Below are 18,463 nucleotides of genomic sequence, written 5' to 3'. Positions count from 1 at the left end.
ACGTTATGCTCCACAAGCCAGAGTTTCCTCGATCGCAACGACGCCGAGGAGCCGAAGACGAGCTAATAAAGCCTGAAAAACAACTGGACCGTACTCCTAATCAGAGATGTGTCCTTCTACCCTCGAGATGTGTCCTTCTACCCTCCAGATGTGTCCTTCTACCCTCCAGATGTGTCCTTCTACCCTTCAGATGTGTCCATCTACCCTTCAGATGTGTCCTTCTCCCCTTCAGATGTGTCATTCTCCCCTTCGGATATGTCCTTCTGTCCTTCGGATGTGTCCTTCTACCCTTGAGATGTGTCCTTCTCCCCTTCGGATGTGTGCTTCTACCCTTCAGATGTGTCCTTCTCCCCTTCAGATATGTCCTTTTGTCCTTCAGATATGTCCTTATGTCCTTAGGATGTATCCTTCTGTTCTTCGGATGTGTCCTTCGCATGTGTCCTTCTGTCCTTCGGATGTGCCCTTCCCCCCTTTGGATATGTCCTTCTGTCCTTCGGATGTGTCCTTCTGTTCCTCGGATGTGTCCTTTTGTTCTTCAGATGTGCCCTTCTGTCCTTCGGATGTGCCCTACTTTTCAAATGTGTTGTCCTCACTGATCCCAAAGTTTATAAAATACACATTTCACATTTCTGCTGAAAATTTCATATTTAAAGTTTTCACCATCAGCAAAAGCAAACACATTAGCAAGAAAGTTAAATAAAACAGGTGCCTTTTAATGTTCCATAATGTTCCATAACCTCAGGAGAGCCTGACAAAGACACTGAGCTGGAAATGTTCCTAACAGAAAAACAAATGTGATAATGTGCATTCAGCAGTTTTAAACCCTCTGCCAACATTTGACAACTCTGCTGTAATGAAATATCAAACGTGATGTGTTCCTTCGCAGAGGCTTTCCAGGTAGTTTGGATTTTAAACGGCTATCTTGCCAGACTGATGTCCTCTAATTTGGGCCAAAGGCTCGAGCTGATGAGCCTCCAAACCCAGAAGAATATTCAGCACTGATCCCTGATGATGTTTTCATGTCTCTGCATAATCTACAGCAGGGAATCACAGCAGGCTCCTTCCCCGAGCTCCTCTGTGTGTCCTGCACCGTTCTCATTAGACGGCAGGACACTGGGTGTCTTCACGCCGGCGTTCGTGTCAGGCAATAACACAGATTGATAGCCCGGTCCTGGGGGCCATTTGGGACCTTGATCTACGGCGCCGCATCTGCAGGATGAAGCCATCCTCGTTTTCCTTAGCTGTCCAGAGCCGGCGGCCTCAGTGATCCAGAGGAGGTGTATTTATGAAGAGCGCACCGGCTACTTCCGGGAAGTCTGAAAAGGATGTGGGAGGGGACAAAGTCTTAACCCAAGGACACAGCCGGAAGCTAACACAGCATTAGCTGTCTGATAATTGGCTTGTCTTTGCGTCCCAGAATGCCTTTTCTGATAGCTCGGACTGTCAGGTACAGTAAAATCCCTAAAGAGAGAACAGAGACGTGTGCACGTGAGGGAAAAGGAATAAAGAGGATGAAATGGACACAGATATGTGAGCACGTCTCTGGTTTCTGATTAAATAATTCCCATAACATTTTCACACCCGATGAGTGATGGGTTCATATAATTAGAGGTTTATGTTCACAGCCCTAATGTGTGTTTAGGTGTGTGTGTGTGGGGGGGGGGGGGGGGGGTCTGCATTCACAGACTTTTGCTCCTCCATCACAGGAAGTCACGGTTGCCACAACTTTCCATAACTCAGGGCTGTCAGACTGTTCCATCAGATTAATCTCAGGGCAGCTGCGGATTAATCGGAACAATCGCAGTTCAAACACGTCCCCGATAGACGCTCATTTTCTCCTTTGGTTGTTGTGTGTTCAGGAAGCTCAACATCAAAGGGCAGATAGCTACGTTTAGCCTGCCGTGGCTAAAGAACATGCGGATTGCTGAGATGGTACCAAAGGTGGCTTCTGAGAACTCCATCCTGCAGGATCTGCAAACCAGCAGGTATCTACCAAAAGAATCAACTTCCTTTTGTTTTATGATTTGAACTTGACCATGATGAAAGACGAAGGCCTTCGTATGATCCAACATTGCTACAAATAATCAAAATGAAGGTTTTCTTTAGCCCATCAGAACCAGTGGCGCCAGCAGTGCAACAATAAATGGCTTAAATTCCACCACATCCAGCTTTCTGTTTGATCTTACCTCAGTAAGTCCAGAAGCATCTACTCAACATCCTGGTGTGACAATGACAGGAAGTGACTGGACAGGAAGTGACTGGACAGGAAGTGGCTTCTTCAAAGTAATGGTGTCACCTGTATTCAACAGTGAAGGAAGGAACATCTTCAAAAAGCTCGACTCTCTACAAAACGTGTAGTTTTTAACAGTAGTTTACAATAGTTCCAGAACTTTAATAACATATTAAAACTATATACAAATATAACATAAATAAATATATACAAAAGACATGTCAGTTATTAAGGAGATTAAATGCTCATGTTTGCCTATTTATTATTAAGGGATACGCAATCTTTGCCACTATGGCCCAAAATAACTAAGAGGTTATTAAATAAAAGACAAACACATGAACAACATGTGATCTAAATTACTCATCAGCTGTTCCCACTTTGTGATGGTCACATACAGTAGCAGCGCTAAATGTAAATGTAATAAAAAAATAAAAAAATCGAGGCTCGTTTGCACACTAATGAACTTATTAAGTATCTTTGTGTTTTACCCAACACACATCTTACAGCACACGTGCTCTCAGAATATTGTCTTTAATCAATGTGTCCTGATTAAAAGTCCTCAACCTGATCCACCAAATTAATAAGCGATAAAACGACACTGCGAATAAATGTTCAAAAGATGCTTTAATGACCAACGCGGTTCTCATGCCGGGTGCAAATCCGAGGGGAAACATTAAAGTGGTGTATATGTTACACAGATGTCTTTCCAATTAACTAATTAGGGAAGATGGGAAACGATAATGATGCGTGTCTGTGTGTGTTTTAAACACCCGGGTCTCTTCATCCCTTCCTCTAATGTCGGGCTGCCACGTTCAACTTGCACGGCTGATCAGGATCAAACGGCAACTGATGTGCAAATGAGGACACGATTGCGCTTAAGTGAGAGCGAGAGAGGCCTCGCCGCTGCCGCTGCGCTAGCAACCCGCTAACTGATGGATTTGGGTGGAATTTTAAAGAGGAAACTGAAAGCCGCCATTTGGCTGCGTCTTCAGAGAGCTTCCTGTTCCCGCTCAGACGAGCGCGACTGCAGCAATTCATGCAGATTAATTGGGGAAACTGGACTAACGAACAGGACAGACCAGTAAAATCTGCCTCTTTCTGCCTCCCAATCACACCGAAGTTTGAATCCAAACCCGAACAAGCTGGATGACCGTGACCGAGAGAGGAAGGAAGCAGGGTTTCTTTGAGGTTCCCCCAGACGTGCCCCCTCCCTCGTGTTTTCGATGCAGACGTGCAGGCGAGACTTGTGTTCTGATTCCCTTGCACGCAGCTTAGCTGCGAGGTTTCCTCACGGCTCTTCAGAGTGTGTTTAGTCCTTCTGTGGTGAGCCGAAGACAGAAACTACAGAGCAAATCAGCCTTTGATGAACGTGAGTGAGCTCAAATACAGACGCTCAGCACACTCGGTCCTGTCCTCTTCTAATGACAACAGGTCCTACGTGTGCAAACAGCTGAAGACAGCACATCTGGATGTCTTAATGATGTCCAAGAACCATTCCTGGTTTCTTCTACTGACGTTTCTTCTGACGAAAGCTCATTAAAAACAGCAATGAATGATGCATTCGATGTCGATCACACTTTTTTTTATTCCCGTTTACATAACAGTTTTTTACAAGAGATAATCAGTAAGAAGTATCAGCAAAGTTCAAAGGTCTCAAAGGTTTTCTCAGGAATAAATAAGAACACAAACTGGACACTATCCACCACAGAAAAGTCTGACCGCTTACAAACATTGATTTTATCCATCTAACCATTAAAGTTGAGGTCCACAACGTGGCGCCGCTCCGTCTGACAGTGACCTTTCAAACCCAGATAAAACCGTGTCACATCTGGCGTAATCGCCCGAAATTTCCTCCTAAATGATCAAGACAAACTAGTTGCAGAATCAGCAAAACTGGTTCCACGTTCCTCTGCCTCCCATTAGCATTTATATAGCACATATCCACCACAGCCGCCTGCCTGACTGCGCTGTCCTTTCATACGTGATGTATGTGGAGCCGCGAGAGTGCGTATTTAGTCAATATATTATGCATGTCCTAGAGTGCCGAGGAACAACACAGTCAGACTGTATTAGACACACCGGAGGTTGTAGAGAGAGGCTGGGAATACTGGGAAGCAGAGACTGGATCAGCAGAACTGACTCATCTGAAACGCTTACAGCCTGTTTTTGTTTATTCGGGCCTTTTCAGAAAACTATATGAAATGAATCTGCACTGAGATCTGTCTGCTTACGGGGGTGGGATGCAAATGTGGCCTGGAAGTGGGTCGGAAAACCTACAGAGATTTCCAGTGAGGATGACTTGAACCCGTGTAGCCGATCAAACAGATTGCACCCACATTTAGCACAAGACAGCAACAGCTGTAGAGTAATCCACCGAACAATGGGACTGGATTATTTAAGTGAGACAAGAATCAGATTCTATGGTAGCTGAGAGGGTCCAAGTCCGTTTTTTTTAAATCCCATTTAATGCTATTGTGCTGGAAAGGTGGAAATACTAGCATGGAATCCTCAGAGATGCTAATTATCTGGTTCTATCCAGCAGATGAAATAAATGAATGAAAAACAGACTTTGATGTACCGGGGTAACTAAATGGTAAGTTGAAATCTTCAGACAGAATTAACTACACGGTGGAGCATCACAAGCCTTTTTCCAGACCATAATTCCGGGTGCTGGCTGCCGCCGTTCAGGCTGGCGCTCCCGCAGGAAGCATCAGGAACAGATAACGCCAGGACTTTACACAAATACAGATTTAGAACTTCTGGAAGCTGTCAAAAAAACCAAGTTCCTCCTCACTACAAATCCTTTGGAGCCTCAGGAGGACGGAAATAAATCTGAGCAGCGCTCCCTCTCTCACCCCTCCAGGCTTGGTACATGTCTGAAAACGGAGTGAGTGCCTCACCAGCCTACAGGTGCCGAGATGAGGTATTAGTTCCCTAACCAAAGCTGATCCTCGTGCACAGACTTGAAATCCGCCCAGCCCCCCCGACACTCTACCACCCCTCAGCTCTGTCTTGTTCATCTCCTTCCCTCCTCTCATACCTAATCCATCCGTAGCCTGACGATGTGTCTCCTTCACAGCTCGCCGTGGAATCGTTCCCCCTTAAACCTGTTGGTTTGCCTCGGAATGGGATGTTTGGACATCTTACCTCAATGAACGACCGTGAGAATGTTTATTCATAAATGTGGATCTATGGAGACGCTTCCAGCCATTTGTTCACTACACTGACATTAGCAAGGCGGCAGATTTTGTTTGTTTCTCCGGTAACTTCAGTGAATTTCATCTCGTAATGCTGATAAGGACCTTTCCGCAGCAGTTTGTACGTGTCTACGCAGCGAGTCTGGAAATCTATTTAGCAATTTAAATGGGATCAGAGGGGCTTAGAGAGGGTAGTTCGCCAAAACACTTTGTGCAGCCAAACTGATAACTCTAAAGGCCTGAAATCCTGTGTGTAAGCGATAACACATTCTCTTTTCCCCGCCAACGGTGCTGAGATACAGTATGAGGAGTGTAAGGCATAGGTATGGGGGGGGGGGGGTTGAATCCCAATTACCTGCAATGCTTGAAATGAATGCTTCTCCCTTTTAAAGCTGGGAAGGCAAATGCGTGACGGTTTGATGATAAATCAGTGAAACAGTGTTTGGTGTTCAAGGCGCCTTCCTGTTTGAAAATGCTGCTAGTCTCCAGAGAGCGGCAGATATATATTCCTTTGGTCCTTTAAGTAAACCCTGATATAGGTTTAAGTGTGATAGCAGGGTCTATTTTCCGTTCTTAATCGAAATCACCCGTGGGATGTGTTTTTGTCTCCTTTGACGCGAGCAATAAATTGCACAAAATGATACATATTATATTCGTACGTGACAACTGATATTTGCTTTCATGGTTTAGGCCTTACAGGGTAAATAACTGAGCATGTGTGAATATGCTAAATTGGCATCTGTGTTGCTGACCCGTGGTCATGTGCCTGATGTTGGGATGATGCAGTCTGTGTTTTTCCTGTTGATCCCGGACGGGCAGGGCTGACCACACCCAGCCCCCCCCCCAGCCTCGGCCACCCCCTGGTCCAGCCTCCTTCAGCTCCAGTCTGTTTCAACCACAGCCTCCAGCCATTGTTGTGCTTTTGCGTTAGTTTTGCTAAGAAACTCCTTAAACCTCCCAACGTGTCCGTGTGTGTATTCTGGGTCCGGTTTTTGGTGTTCCCACAAATATGCTGCAGCTCCTGTGCATGGTGGACATTTTTAGCCATGCACCAATGTGTCGGTGTGCTGCTCAATAATGCAAACAACAGATGTATCTACATATCTAATGACAATTTCCCCCCTTTTATTGAAAGTGAATATGAAATTGGCGTTTTGGGTGCCGTGCTACCTGACAACCCAACCCAACCGTCCTCACCCTGCTCACCTACCTCACCCTCACTCAAGATTCAAGATTCAAAATTCAAGAGTACTTTATTGATCCCTTTAGGGGGTGTCCACCAGGGAAATTAGCATCTCCAGAGATCTACAAGCATCTACAAATCTCATTCAAAGGTGTGTGTTTTTTCAGAGACTATAATTTGTGCGAGCACTTAACACACATGTGAGGTGCGTTGTGGTGTAGGGTTGGATGGAGAAAGGAGTACGCATCCCAGAAAGTCTCCCTTCTCTTTAACAGCTGAATGTTGGCAGACTAACTGCCTCCTTATGTTTTCCACTTTGTCCTTTTCACCCCCCCCCCCCCCCCCACACACACACACACACACACACACACACACACACTCTCACTTAGTGCACTGTTAGCATCAGCGAGCGTCATCCCGTTCCCAAGTACTCAATCATTCCCAGTCTTCATTTGGAATATGCAACACATTCCGTTTCTGTTGTTGTCTCTGAGCTTCTCAATCAACATGTGTCCTGAGGTGTGTTCCATAATTTATTCACATTTGGCTTGAAGCTGTTGGTGATGCCACAAAAAAGCAATACTCACACAGAGAACTGGGGAAGGGATTATAAAAAAGAGAAAGAAATTATTTACAATCTGCTGCAATGTTCCCAGAGATCGTGTTGGTAATAGACCCGGGCCGTCTCTGAGAGCAGCGGGTTCACAGAACCACACCAGCAGGAGGAGAGGAGAGGAGAGGAGAGGAGAGGAGAGGAGAGGAGAGGAGAGGGGAGGAGGAGGGGAGGGGAGGAGAGGAGAGGAGAGGAGAGGAGAGGAGAGGAGAGGAGAGGAGAGAGGAGGAGAGAGGAGAGGAGAGGGAGGGAGAGGGGAGGGGAGGGGAGGAGAGGGAGAGGGAGGGGAGGGGAGGGGAGGAGAGGAGAGGAGAGGAGAGGAGAGGAAGAGGAGAGGAGAGGGGAGGGGAGGAGAGGAGGAGGAGAGGAGAGGAGAGGAGAGGAGAGGAGAGAGAGGAGAGGAGAGGAGAGGAGAGGAGGGGAGGGGAGGGGAGGGGGGAGGGGAGGGGAGGGGAGGGGGAGCGGAGGGGAGGGGAGAGGGAGGGAGGATAGAAGAGGAGAGGAGAGGAGAGAATTGCTTAAATTAAATATAAACATCCTTCCTTTAACTCCTTCTCTACTAAACCTCTAAATTAGCATCAGCCTTATAATTTTCCCTAATGTAAATGTCATCACCTCACACTGAAAATCCATTTGCAGATATAACCGGTGCTCTGAAAAAATTATCTTCATCAGAGGAAAATAAAGCCGAGCCTGTCCTCCACCCTGTCCTCATGACACTGATTGTGGATTAATCTGCATTTCATTTCCAGCCAGTAGTGGAAGAAAATCCACCTCAAACGTGCAGAAGTTCCAGCAGATAACTGGGCTTAATTGAATAAAAGTACAAAAAAGGGCAGGTAAGTGATGGATACTGAAATGGGACTGGCACATGAAGCCAGGCATAAGTGCGCACAGTTTATGTATTTATCTCCACCCAGACAGGGTGTGAGCTGACTGACAGCACGCTTAGTCAGGTGGAAGGATATTCACGCATGAAAAGTAGGGTGGGGGAGGCAGGCAGAAACGGAGCGATAGAAAAGGAATGATGGGATGAATAATTGATGATATAAACTTCTTCAAAACAGCAATCAAAAGTCAGGGAATTGAGAAATAGAGAGCACTTCCACACAGCTGAAACAAGATTCCAGCTATTCTCATATTAATTCGGACTGATATACTTCATATGAACCCGTCTTTTTATTTTTTTTTACTCCGTATGACTCAACAGCCATGCAATGCAATTCTGCTAAATGAATAATTCATATATTTTACAAACACTAAAGAAAGAAACAAAGGAGCAGATAAAAAGTTTGCGGGTGAGATGAAAAAAAGCAGATTTTTCTCCACATAAATGCTGTAAAGCAGCGGTTCTTGTAAACGTCTATTTGCTGTGCAAAACCTCAAGGTTACAGTGGACACGGAGGGAAGTAATTAAGATAAAGTTAATGGAATGCTGTTATAGTTGAGTAAGCCGGGCTTTAATGACAAGACCAGGCCTTACTTTGACTCCAAATGTTCAAAAAGAATCCAAACAACAACCGTTTCTTTTTCAGGGCCAGAACCAAATGGAGGAGCGGCGCTGTCGGGCAGCTTGAGCGAGCTCAGCAGACCCGCTCAGAGGCACGGATTAACCCCAGGGGTCCGTTTTGTTTACACTTCAGAAAACAGGCAAATATTTAATCAAAGGCTTATTAGTAGGGGAGCAGAACACCAGATTTGGACACTTTAGAGTGTTTGGACATCTGATTCTATCTGAAGACAGTTTGACATTTATTAAAAGAACCTTCTCAATCTCTGATTAGCCTCGGCAATTCTGGCCTTGGACTGCAGAGGTGAGGAGCTGAGCTGTTGGAGGCGTTTTGTGTGTGAAGAGAAGCATAATGGGCTGAGGGTGCTCTACGTGTGGCATAATGTGACGTCTCCGTGGGTATTTTGGACACGTGGGCACAACAACGGTGCTCAGAGGGAGCTAATGAGAAAAGAGTGTTGTTTCTGTTGTAAGATAATTACCAGTTACTCATTCTGTTGTATCTGAGTGTGTGTGTGTGTGAGTGTGTGTGTGTGTGTGTGTGAAAAATCCACTTGTTTGCAGTGAATTTTCCCAGGATTAACTGAATTAAAATGCGCTGGTGTTTGACAGGTTAATCAGCTCGACATAAACAGTGCAAGTAACCCCTGACTTACTAACAACACAGCCTTAGTATGACACAAAGAATGGTAATTTAAAAGCTTGGACGTTTTTCAGCGTCTACTGTATTTGCATGATCCTGTTAAATCAAGCATTTTGTACACTCACACACACAAACAGAGACACACAGACATGGAATTGGGTGCAAAATATGTGTTTTTCATCTTTTTATCCTACCAATACCAATGAATACAAATGTTAGATCCTCAGCAAATAAGGTAAATATTCCCGGGGGTCCGTAATCCCTGTACCCCTCTAAATCCCCTCCAAATCCCACCTTCAATTGTCTCACAGTGGTTTGATTCACTGCTAAAGTGGTGCTGCTCTGTGCACGAGGCAGAAAATTTGGGGGTTCTCCTTGTTTGCGCAGGTTTGTAAAGCACAGTTCACACATGAGGATTTTCTCAATCTTAAGAGATTTTTTATGCGTTAGAAGACATATGAAGGTAAATAATCAGACCCTGAGCAGTTCTGATGCTGCTGTGGGTGGTGCGCTACCATAATCTCAACACAGCCCACCACACACCAAGATTCTGAGATTCTGTCTCACCGTCGATCCAGAATCCCGTCCTCCGAGCCAGGAATCTGCTGTGATCACACGCGATCACACAAAAATAAAGAAGAAACATAACAACAATTGGAAAACGCAACATGGAAGAGGACGTTGAACAGAGGCAGCGACGGTGGCCTATATTTAAGAGAATAATCCCGAACTTAAACCTTTCACGAGGCTTCTTCAGGTCAGCCATGCTTCCTTTATGTGCTCCCGCTTCCTAGTTGCTCAGTCACCTGCTTCCTGGTCGGCCACATTCTGGTCTGTCATGATTCATAGAGTTGTGACTCGGGAGTCGTCGACTTTCCCTACACACAAAGATTTTTGGTCAGACTGGACCAGTTTAATATTTACAATTGTTGACCCCGAATGTTTTCAGAACTCAAGACCTCAAGTTAATCTTATAGGATAATTTAATAAGACATAAGATAAGGAAGGGTGAAAAAACAGCCCCAAAACAGCCCATATATCTACCAGCCTAAGGGTACAAAGCCTACATTTTATGGATTTTATAAACAGTAAGGGCTGGGTTTAAAAAAAAAAAATCAACTGTCCATTATAAATAGAAGAAGAGACTTGTCAACATGAGACGGTCGATCAAAATAACAACAAACAAGATGACAGGAGCAGATAATCAACTCGCCGTCAGGTCTGAAGGCTGATGTAAGGCCTTATCTTGGATTCAAACAGAATGAGGAGACAAAGACGCTGGATAAACCCAAATCCAATTGCAAGATTTGCAATGCCAAGGTAAAACACCACAGAAATACAAGCGATCCCTGTGATAATTTCACCCGACATCACCTGAAACGTGATGAATTAACTGGCTTTCCCAAACAGGACAGACTGAACAATTGATCATCTGGAAAGTACATAAACGGAGGTTGGAAAAGCTAAACCTAAAATTGAACTGCCAGAAAATTGTTAGATGCAGTCAAATTACACACAAGTGTTGCGCACGATTGATCGTGGAAGCCGTGACGATATAGCACCGATATCATGCTAGCAGCCGAACGTCTGCCACCTTGGACTAAATGACGGTAATAAAAAGCAACCCAACAAATGAGACGTAAGAATTTGGAGGCTATCAAATATAGATTGCATCATGATTCACCAAGCTCTCATGTGCAGTTCAGGTCCAGAGGTTTCCTGATAAATGTAAGATTTCTGCAAGCTTTGCTTTGTTTTGATCATTTGGAAAATGGAACGAACAAAAAGAGAAGCTACGAGAAGGGAGTGGAAGAAGAGGACCGGGTGGAATTTGTGCAGTACAAGTCATTCAGCACAACTATTGGAAACGCTCAAATCAATAGGCTGAAAAAGCTCCTGAAGCTAAATGTAGGGGACACGCCAAAAAGTTCTGGAAATGTTGAAGTTTTAAGAAATTCGCTGTAGCCCAGCTGCACCTCTACTGTGACATATTCAACCACACAAATTACCCCGAAAATTCATTCTTAAAATGTTTATTTGAACCACAATACTTTAAGAAAAGCACCTTTATTTACTTGACAGCTTCTGCTTTTTTCTTTACTTCTTTATTTTGATGGATCATCATCATCACCATCATCGTCATCATCACCATCACATCATCAGGCCATCATTAGGCCAGTGGTGACTCGGCACAAAGTTGGAATAATTTCAGTCTGCTGTGGTAACGGCATAAAAAGCTCATCCTGAAGTCCTTTACCATGTCTGGGAAATTCAACACACAGAGAATAAATGCTGGACAGCAGCTTTAAGTTTGCATGTAAGATGTATTTTACTTCTCCCTGAGACTTAAATCATTTGATTTACCTAAAAGCTATTCAGTCAGCCTTCCAATCAACAAATCAACTTTTGACCTCTGCAACTGCAGGTCATTGACTTATTGTGCTTTAGAATTTATACTTGACCAAGTATCTCAGCTCTTTCTTGAGGCTCTCTCACACTCACACTCTCCTCACACACGGACAGGAAAAACTAATCACGCACAACTGACACTAAGAGTAGCCCGGAGTTTCTTTATCCTCATGGGCAATATTTTGCTTAAAATCCCCCCACTTGCTGACAGATGTGAGCAGATAGCACCATGGGAAGATCCATAATTCCCTGCCTTTCACCAGTTGGGATTGAAAACCATGCGGCCATGCTTTAGAGATATAATTTAGAAGATGGAATCAGAATTTTTCCCCCAAACGTCATATTAATTGGATGGAATATTCATCCACCGTGAACCAAACTACCAAAACCAAAATTTTCCCTCTTGAAAGTCACCAGTGCTTCCTGTGGAGACTTCCACCGAGATCCTTGGTAAAAAAATCAATGATTTATTTATATTGGCGTGCGCTCCACCTGGTAAAAGGTTTTGATGTTTTGGAGAATAAATCAGGTAGTGACGTTTCATATTTTGTGCTCAACAGAATGTCTGCACACTCATAAACACAGGAGAATACACACCGAGGAACGGGTGCCCCAGGCCTGGGTGTAACCAGCCAGCATCCTAGCGTGGTAGCGCGAGCCGGCTCTTGCCGAAGTGATTCATCTTTATAAAATATACACCTATTTTGACCTTGGTGTGGATAGACGGATAAGTCTGAGGAGGAATACTGAAAAGTTTGGGAGAAATATACAGCCACCCCTCTGCTCCGTGTATTCATAAATTTCTTACAGTGCAAGGAGAGGGGCATCAATTATTTACCCCCTCAGTCAAGGCCAAAGCGAGAGAGAGGAAGAGAGAGAGCAATGCTTAGTACTACAAGGGCTCAATTTGTACCACTGAGAAGGAATATTCAGTGAAGGGTCACCTCAGAGTTCAGTTTAAGGTATGAGAAAAGTAAAAGGGCATGTTGTGGTTACCACAAAAATGAAGTGTACTAACAAGCCGGAAAAGTGACGACCGCCACAGCTGCAGATGCCGTTTGAGTGTACCTCACCTCATCTCTTGCTGAGACAGAGTATTAGGGTGGAGTTATAGCTGTGTGCCTGATCGATATCGTAGGTACTGTGGTGCTCTGGACCCTAGGCAAGACCCTATGCTGTGAAATGATCTGCACCACCCTGTGGCTATAGTTCCTCCTACATATTTCTGTTGGGTCTTTTTGAAATACATATCGACCAATGAAATGCATAAATATGTCAAGTATGTTATCTTCCTCTACCCTTCCACATGGATTACTCCAAGGCTTTAGCCTTCAGGCCATTTCTCTGTATCCACTTGCACTGTGTACCATCATATATTGGATATTTTTGGTAAAAAGTGTTCAGTTCCTGATATTCTGTCCCACATACAGTTTTCTATTGTATTTTGAAGTTTGATTGTTTACTTGTAAAGCTCCTTCCTACCTCCGTGAATTTCTCAAAATATTGCCAGTAAAATCTGCACATAAATCCTTTTTTGCAGTTCCTCGTTTGAGGCTAAAGCAAATAGGAGACGGAGCCTTCGCACTGGCTGCCCCAAGGCTTCCAAACAATGTATCCTTGCCGTGACGAAAAACCCATATAAACATTTTTTAAAAGCTTCATGTCCTCTTTTACTGCACGTCAGTGTGTTTGTGAGTCACAGCAACTATGATTCTGAACGTCCCATTGCTCTTTTCAGAGGACAAAAACCTGAGATGGGTCAATTTAGTACCCTGTAGAAGAAATGTGGCATCAAATTTGGAGTGCTTGAAATTTGAAGTGAAATTCGTTGCTACAGACACAGAAACAGATATCAGGGCAAAGGGAAAAAAAACAGCTTCAGTTGTTGAGAAGCTCATGAAGGTGCAGCTCCTAATGTTCCAAGCATAACTGCAGTAGTGACCCAGATGAGCTGGCCATACCTGCTCTCCTGCAGCCTTAATATACACTTGGAAGTGACAAACACTGCTAAAAGTACCATTTTTCGTTTGCATGTTCTACTTACGCCTGCGAGGCCTTTCCCCAGGTCCTCTGGTCTCCGGCCACAGCCCACATTAGGTTGATTAGACACCAAGGTGAGACTGATGTGTGTATAGCAGTGGAGCAGCGGCCTGTCCAGACTCTATTCCTGCCTGATCTCAGGGATGGACCTCATCACACATCATGACCTTGATTAGGAAGAAACAGCAGGAACTGGGCAGGTGGGATCCCAGTGCAGCAGCTGAAGTGTAACAAGGTTCAGTCTTTTGCTCAGACGTTGCTCGGTAGGGAGCCTACAGGTCAAGACTGACAGCCTGCATCCGTCCATCTAATATACAGATTAATGAAACGTTCAGAAACTGGTCGTGGTCATGGTTAAATTTAATGATATTCTGGATTCCAGGGGGACTTGAATCCTTGATCTTCCAAAAAGAGCAGAGGTGCTTTGATCATAAATGGTTTTTATCATAACCTATTGTGTTACGTAACCTTGTATTTCTACTGCATATACGCTATATTACATGTGTCACAATGTGGAAAAAGGAGTGCTCCCTGGGAGCTTTGTTTCTATTCAGAAACACTCCCAATATCAGCTACTGGACAGCAAGTTAATAGTAAGATTTCCTTCTTGCTATCGTTAATTCAACATATACTTTATTTAAAGGTAATGGTGCATCAGTGTACATATGTAAACCCATAATTAATTCTTGGTTTTGCCTTAATTACAGCATTCTTTCAAACATTCAAGAATCAAATTATAGCTGTGTGCACGGGTTGCTGACTTCCACATCTGCTTTGCCTTTCTATTATTTCCCAAGGTCTTCAGTCATGTCATTTCCCGCCTGCTGTAAATATAAAAAGCTTTAAGAAGGGGTAATTAGATTTTATTCATGAGCAACATTTTTTTCCCCCTAATTCCACTTAACACAACTTATCATATTTGACACAAGAATTTGTCTGGTGTGAAAGTTGTTCATTTAGAGGCTTAGACGGAATGTTGTCAATTAAGTGTTTACCGTAGTTAATTATGCACATAATTACATTTCAAGTTACTTGCTGGGAATAGAAGATCAATGCTCAATGTTCTACCCACCTAAGAGTAAAAGCTCCGTTCACCCAATCCATCTCCTCCCACTATATCCTTTAGCTGGATATCGAAGGGGCTCGGGCCTATCGCTGCTGTTACTGGTGAGAGGTGCGGTGCACCCCAGAAACGCCCCCAGCACTTTGCAGTACAAGCATATATATAAGTGCAAACATCTACTTACCCTCAAGGTCCTTTTTAGGTTGTCTTTCACCAAATGTATGCCATGTGACTGTGGGAGGAAGCCTTGGAGACATAGGCAGAACATGCAAATTCCAGATGAAAGTGACTCTGGCCCCCATTTGATACGAGCTGAGAACCTTCCTGCTGTGAGACTGAGGAGACAGAGTTAACCGCTGCAACACTTGTCTGTAAACATGCCAGAGTTTAGAAAAAGTAATGGTATTTTTAACAAAATTGTTGGAAAAGTTCCTAAGAGGAGAGCGAGCACGGCAGTGAATGCACCTCTTTTTGAAGGGTATTTAATTTGCATTGTCAGAGGGCGGAAAAAGAAAATCACAACTGCTTCCTGTCGACTCTCATCCTAGTTGAGCAGCCGCAGCCGCTGACGTTCCAAACTGGCGTCGGCCTGCACCTGTTGGCACTGCTTAAATACTGTTGGAAGGGGAGCGCCACGTTGTTGCTTTTGATTAAGGTCCTTGGGTTAAGAAAATGTCATTTGCAGCCCATAGATTGGCTCGCATGGCACCATTTCAACAGTTAATTCACACTGTGTTGGTGACAGTGATAGAATACCCTCCGTTAAAAATAATAACTCCAAGGCCATGTGGAAGTGAAATATGCTGCCTCCTCATCAGTTAGAGAGAAAATGATTCCTTGTTGGGAGTGCGAGACGACATTTTCTCTGCATTTTTTTTAATCTGTTCTCTGTTTAGCAAGGCCTTTGGAAAAATTGGAAAACATGACGGGATCAATACTTTGTCTAGGAAACCATTTTTCGAGAAAACTCAGGGAGCCCAACCATCTGTGAAAGAGTAAAGGTTGGCATAACATGACATGATCACAGCAGTTCATGTGAAAGCTTACCCACCCTATTTCTGATGGTCTTATCTTGAATTTCCGGGGGTGGGGATTACTGCAGCTGTAGGACGAGGTGAAATTCAGAATTGTTTCACATCTGCCTGTGTATCAAACAGAGAAAATGAAAGGCATGCTAGTATGCACTCCCAATGCCCAAACAGGAGAAGGAACTTGGATGTGTCACTGCTCTTAACTTCCTCCAGAGCAAACCAGCAGACCAACAATTACAGGAAACATGCAGCTCTGGTTGTTTTGTTGTTGAGTTGTTTTCAGGGGAACTTTGTCATTGCCCGAAACCCTTAAAGCACAACGGTTAGCTGCACTTGTCGCTAACGGAGAGCTGAGAATATGGCAAGGCTGTTTCACTGAGACGAGGTGAAAAGTGCTCTCCTCTGTTAGAGGAGGACCATATTGATTTAGCTGTGCGACTTCAGTAATCAATGAAAGCACCCTCTCTTATTTCAAGGTTTTATTCCCAATTCCCAGTTTTGGAGCATTCGTACCTGGACTTCCTTGAATCCGTAAACTACCTGATATTCCGGCCCATGTTGCTGCCTCTCTCTGGTCTTTTTGTCGATTGTTGACTCCTCATCATCTCCACCACCCACTTCACACATCCTTCTCATTATCAGATATCCTGGGATATGTAGATTTTTTTTCTTGTCTCTGAAGCCTCTTTTTTAGTATGCCTGCTATTTCCGTCCTCCTGGCAGCCTTGCTAACAGATTACCAATAACCTCTCTGGTAGACCCATCATTTTACTGCTTCCTCCATCCTCTAGGGAAGGAGACCCTGCCAGTCATTGATCTGACTAGTCTTTAGACTCTCTCCCATCCTCCTCCTTACCGCTTATATTCACTTTTCAGCTAGACAATCCACCTTTAGCCTGTGGGCCACATTTCAGCAGTCTGAGAGTGTGACTCCATCAACATCCGTGCTGAAAGGCCCAAGCGATGGATGCAAATGTAAGAAAAATGACATATCAAAAGATTTTTAAAGCACTCAATATTTTCTCATCTCTTCGACTTTCCTGCAATGTCTGCTCTCATATCACCATGTTTTTTTCAGAGCCTGCCCACTGCTCCGTAGAAATAGCTGATGGGGTAACGGGATGATGATCAACGTTTAGGGTAGAAAATTGATACATATGGCAATTTACATTTAAAATGTGTTTGACAAATAACACCTATGTAGAAATGTGTGATCAGTAAATTAGATGTACAATTGGTGTTTGTATCATACTGATATAATAAAATATCGATAATATGTGTGCATGTGCCAACAGTTAGATATTAATCATCTTTAACTGTTTATGATCAAATATTCTATATCTGTAAATATGTTTCATTCAACTCTTCCTGGTGAAAACTGTACATTTTCCTACTCTTCCCAATTTGGAGGTCATGGGATAGCGTTTATTAGTCTGTATTTCTCTGTCGAGAGGTTATAAATGGATTTCAATGAAAATTTCAGGAAGTGTTTATAATGGGACATGAGACAGATGAGTAGATTCCGGAGGGACGTCTAAAGGATCAAGGCCAATAGTCTTTAATCATGAAGCAACTTTCTATGTAACCTTTTACTATTACTGCCTTCACAGTGTATGTACTATTTAAAACATCTGGACTCAGGTGTTCTAAATAAGCAGTGACAAAGAATCCTTTCCAGGTTATTGGTTGTACGAAGGTTACGCCCCCTCCGGCATATATGATGTGGCTCTAATGGGCCTTCGGTGGACTGTAACATTCAGCGTGACTCTGTTACACTTGCTCTGTCAACGTTGATTTAATGGTTCAGATTACCCTTTTCCCAAAAGAGTGAGAAAGGGAATGAGAGTGGGAGAGTCATATTGATTTTCCAGACTTTGACAGACTCAGTGTGGGCTCCATGAAATGACATTTAGGAAGAGAAAGGTCTTATTTCCTCTTACCTCCTATTTTCTGTTTCCTTCCCTCCTCAGTTTACAAGTGTTTCAATTAAGTGAACTGTGTTTCTCTCTGTAAAGATCCTTCTCATAGGAGTCAGATGAAAAACAGTCCAGTCGCCACCCTGTATTGAATTAAACTGATTTCTTGTGCTCGTGCTGTCGCCATCTCCACAACGAACAACCAGCAAACTTCTAGGATTTCTCTCCATCGCGTCAATGATGCTGCTGCTTCTGAGCACTTGCTTCAGCAGTGTCAAAGGGCAAGTGCTCATTTATAGTCTGGCAGCAAATCCATGATTTCAGCTGTGTGGGATCCGTATGGGGTTGGTCAGTTATCGATGGAGGCATTAATTCACGAATCACTGCACATTTTTAAGTTACTGGAAAAGGAAACGAAAGATTCGTGTTTCCCCTGTTTAAGAAATCTCACTATTGGACCATGTTTTTATTGTATAAGTCACGTATACAGAGACGTGTTAAAACGTTGTCATCATTCCTAGATTAATGGTCTGGTCTCGCATCAAATATTTCACCAAATCTGCCTTCTTGTAACTCTCCAGACGCTGCTCATCAATTACAGCAACCCTCACCCATGCCTTCATCAACC

General features: G+C 43.8%; 2 long non-coding RNA genes across 2 annotated transcripts; both read right to left on the bottom strand.

Annotated features, from left to right (window-relative positions):
* Positions 1-692: 692 nt before the first annotated feature.
* On the bottom strand, positions 693-2,239 carry LOC130526401 (uncharacterized). The gene is made up of 2 exons (XR_008950726.1): positions 2,187-2,239; positions 693-1,461 (listed from the first exon to the last, which is right to left on the bottom strand). It is a non-coding gene; the product is annotated as an uncharacterized LOC130526401 (long non-coding RNA).
* A 12,092-nt stretch (positions 2,240-14,331) lies between these two features.
* On the bottom strand, positions 14,332-16,216 carry LOC130526175 (uncharacterized). The gene is made up of 3 exons (XR_008950668.1): positions 15,940-16,216; positions 14,898-15,223; positions 14,332-14,649 (listed from the first exon to the last, which is right to left on the bottom strand). It is a non-coding gene; the product is annotated as an uncharacterized LOC130526175 (long non-coding RNA).
* Positions 16,217-18,463: the final 2,247 nt, after the last annotated feature.

Source organism: Takifugu flavidus, chromosome 5 (genome assembly GCF_003711565.1).
Source record: "Takifugu flavidus isolate HTHZ2018 chromosome 5, ASM371156v2, whole genome shotgun sequence".
Taxonomy (NCBI): domain Eukaryota; kingdom Metazoa; phylum Chordata; class Actinopteri; order Tetraodontiformes; family Tetraodontidae; genus Takifugu; species Takifugu flavidus.
The sequence above is the reverse complement of the archived record's forward strand: the minus strand, read 5'-3'. Positions and strand labels throughout refer to the sequence as shown.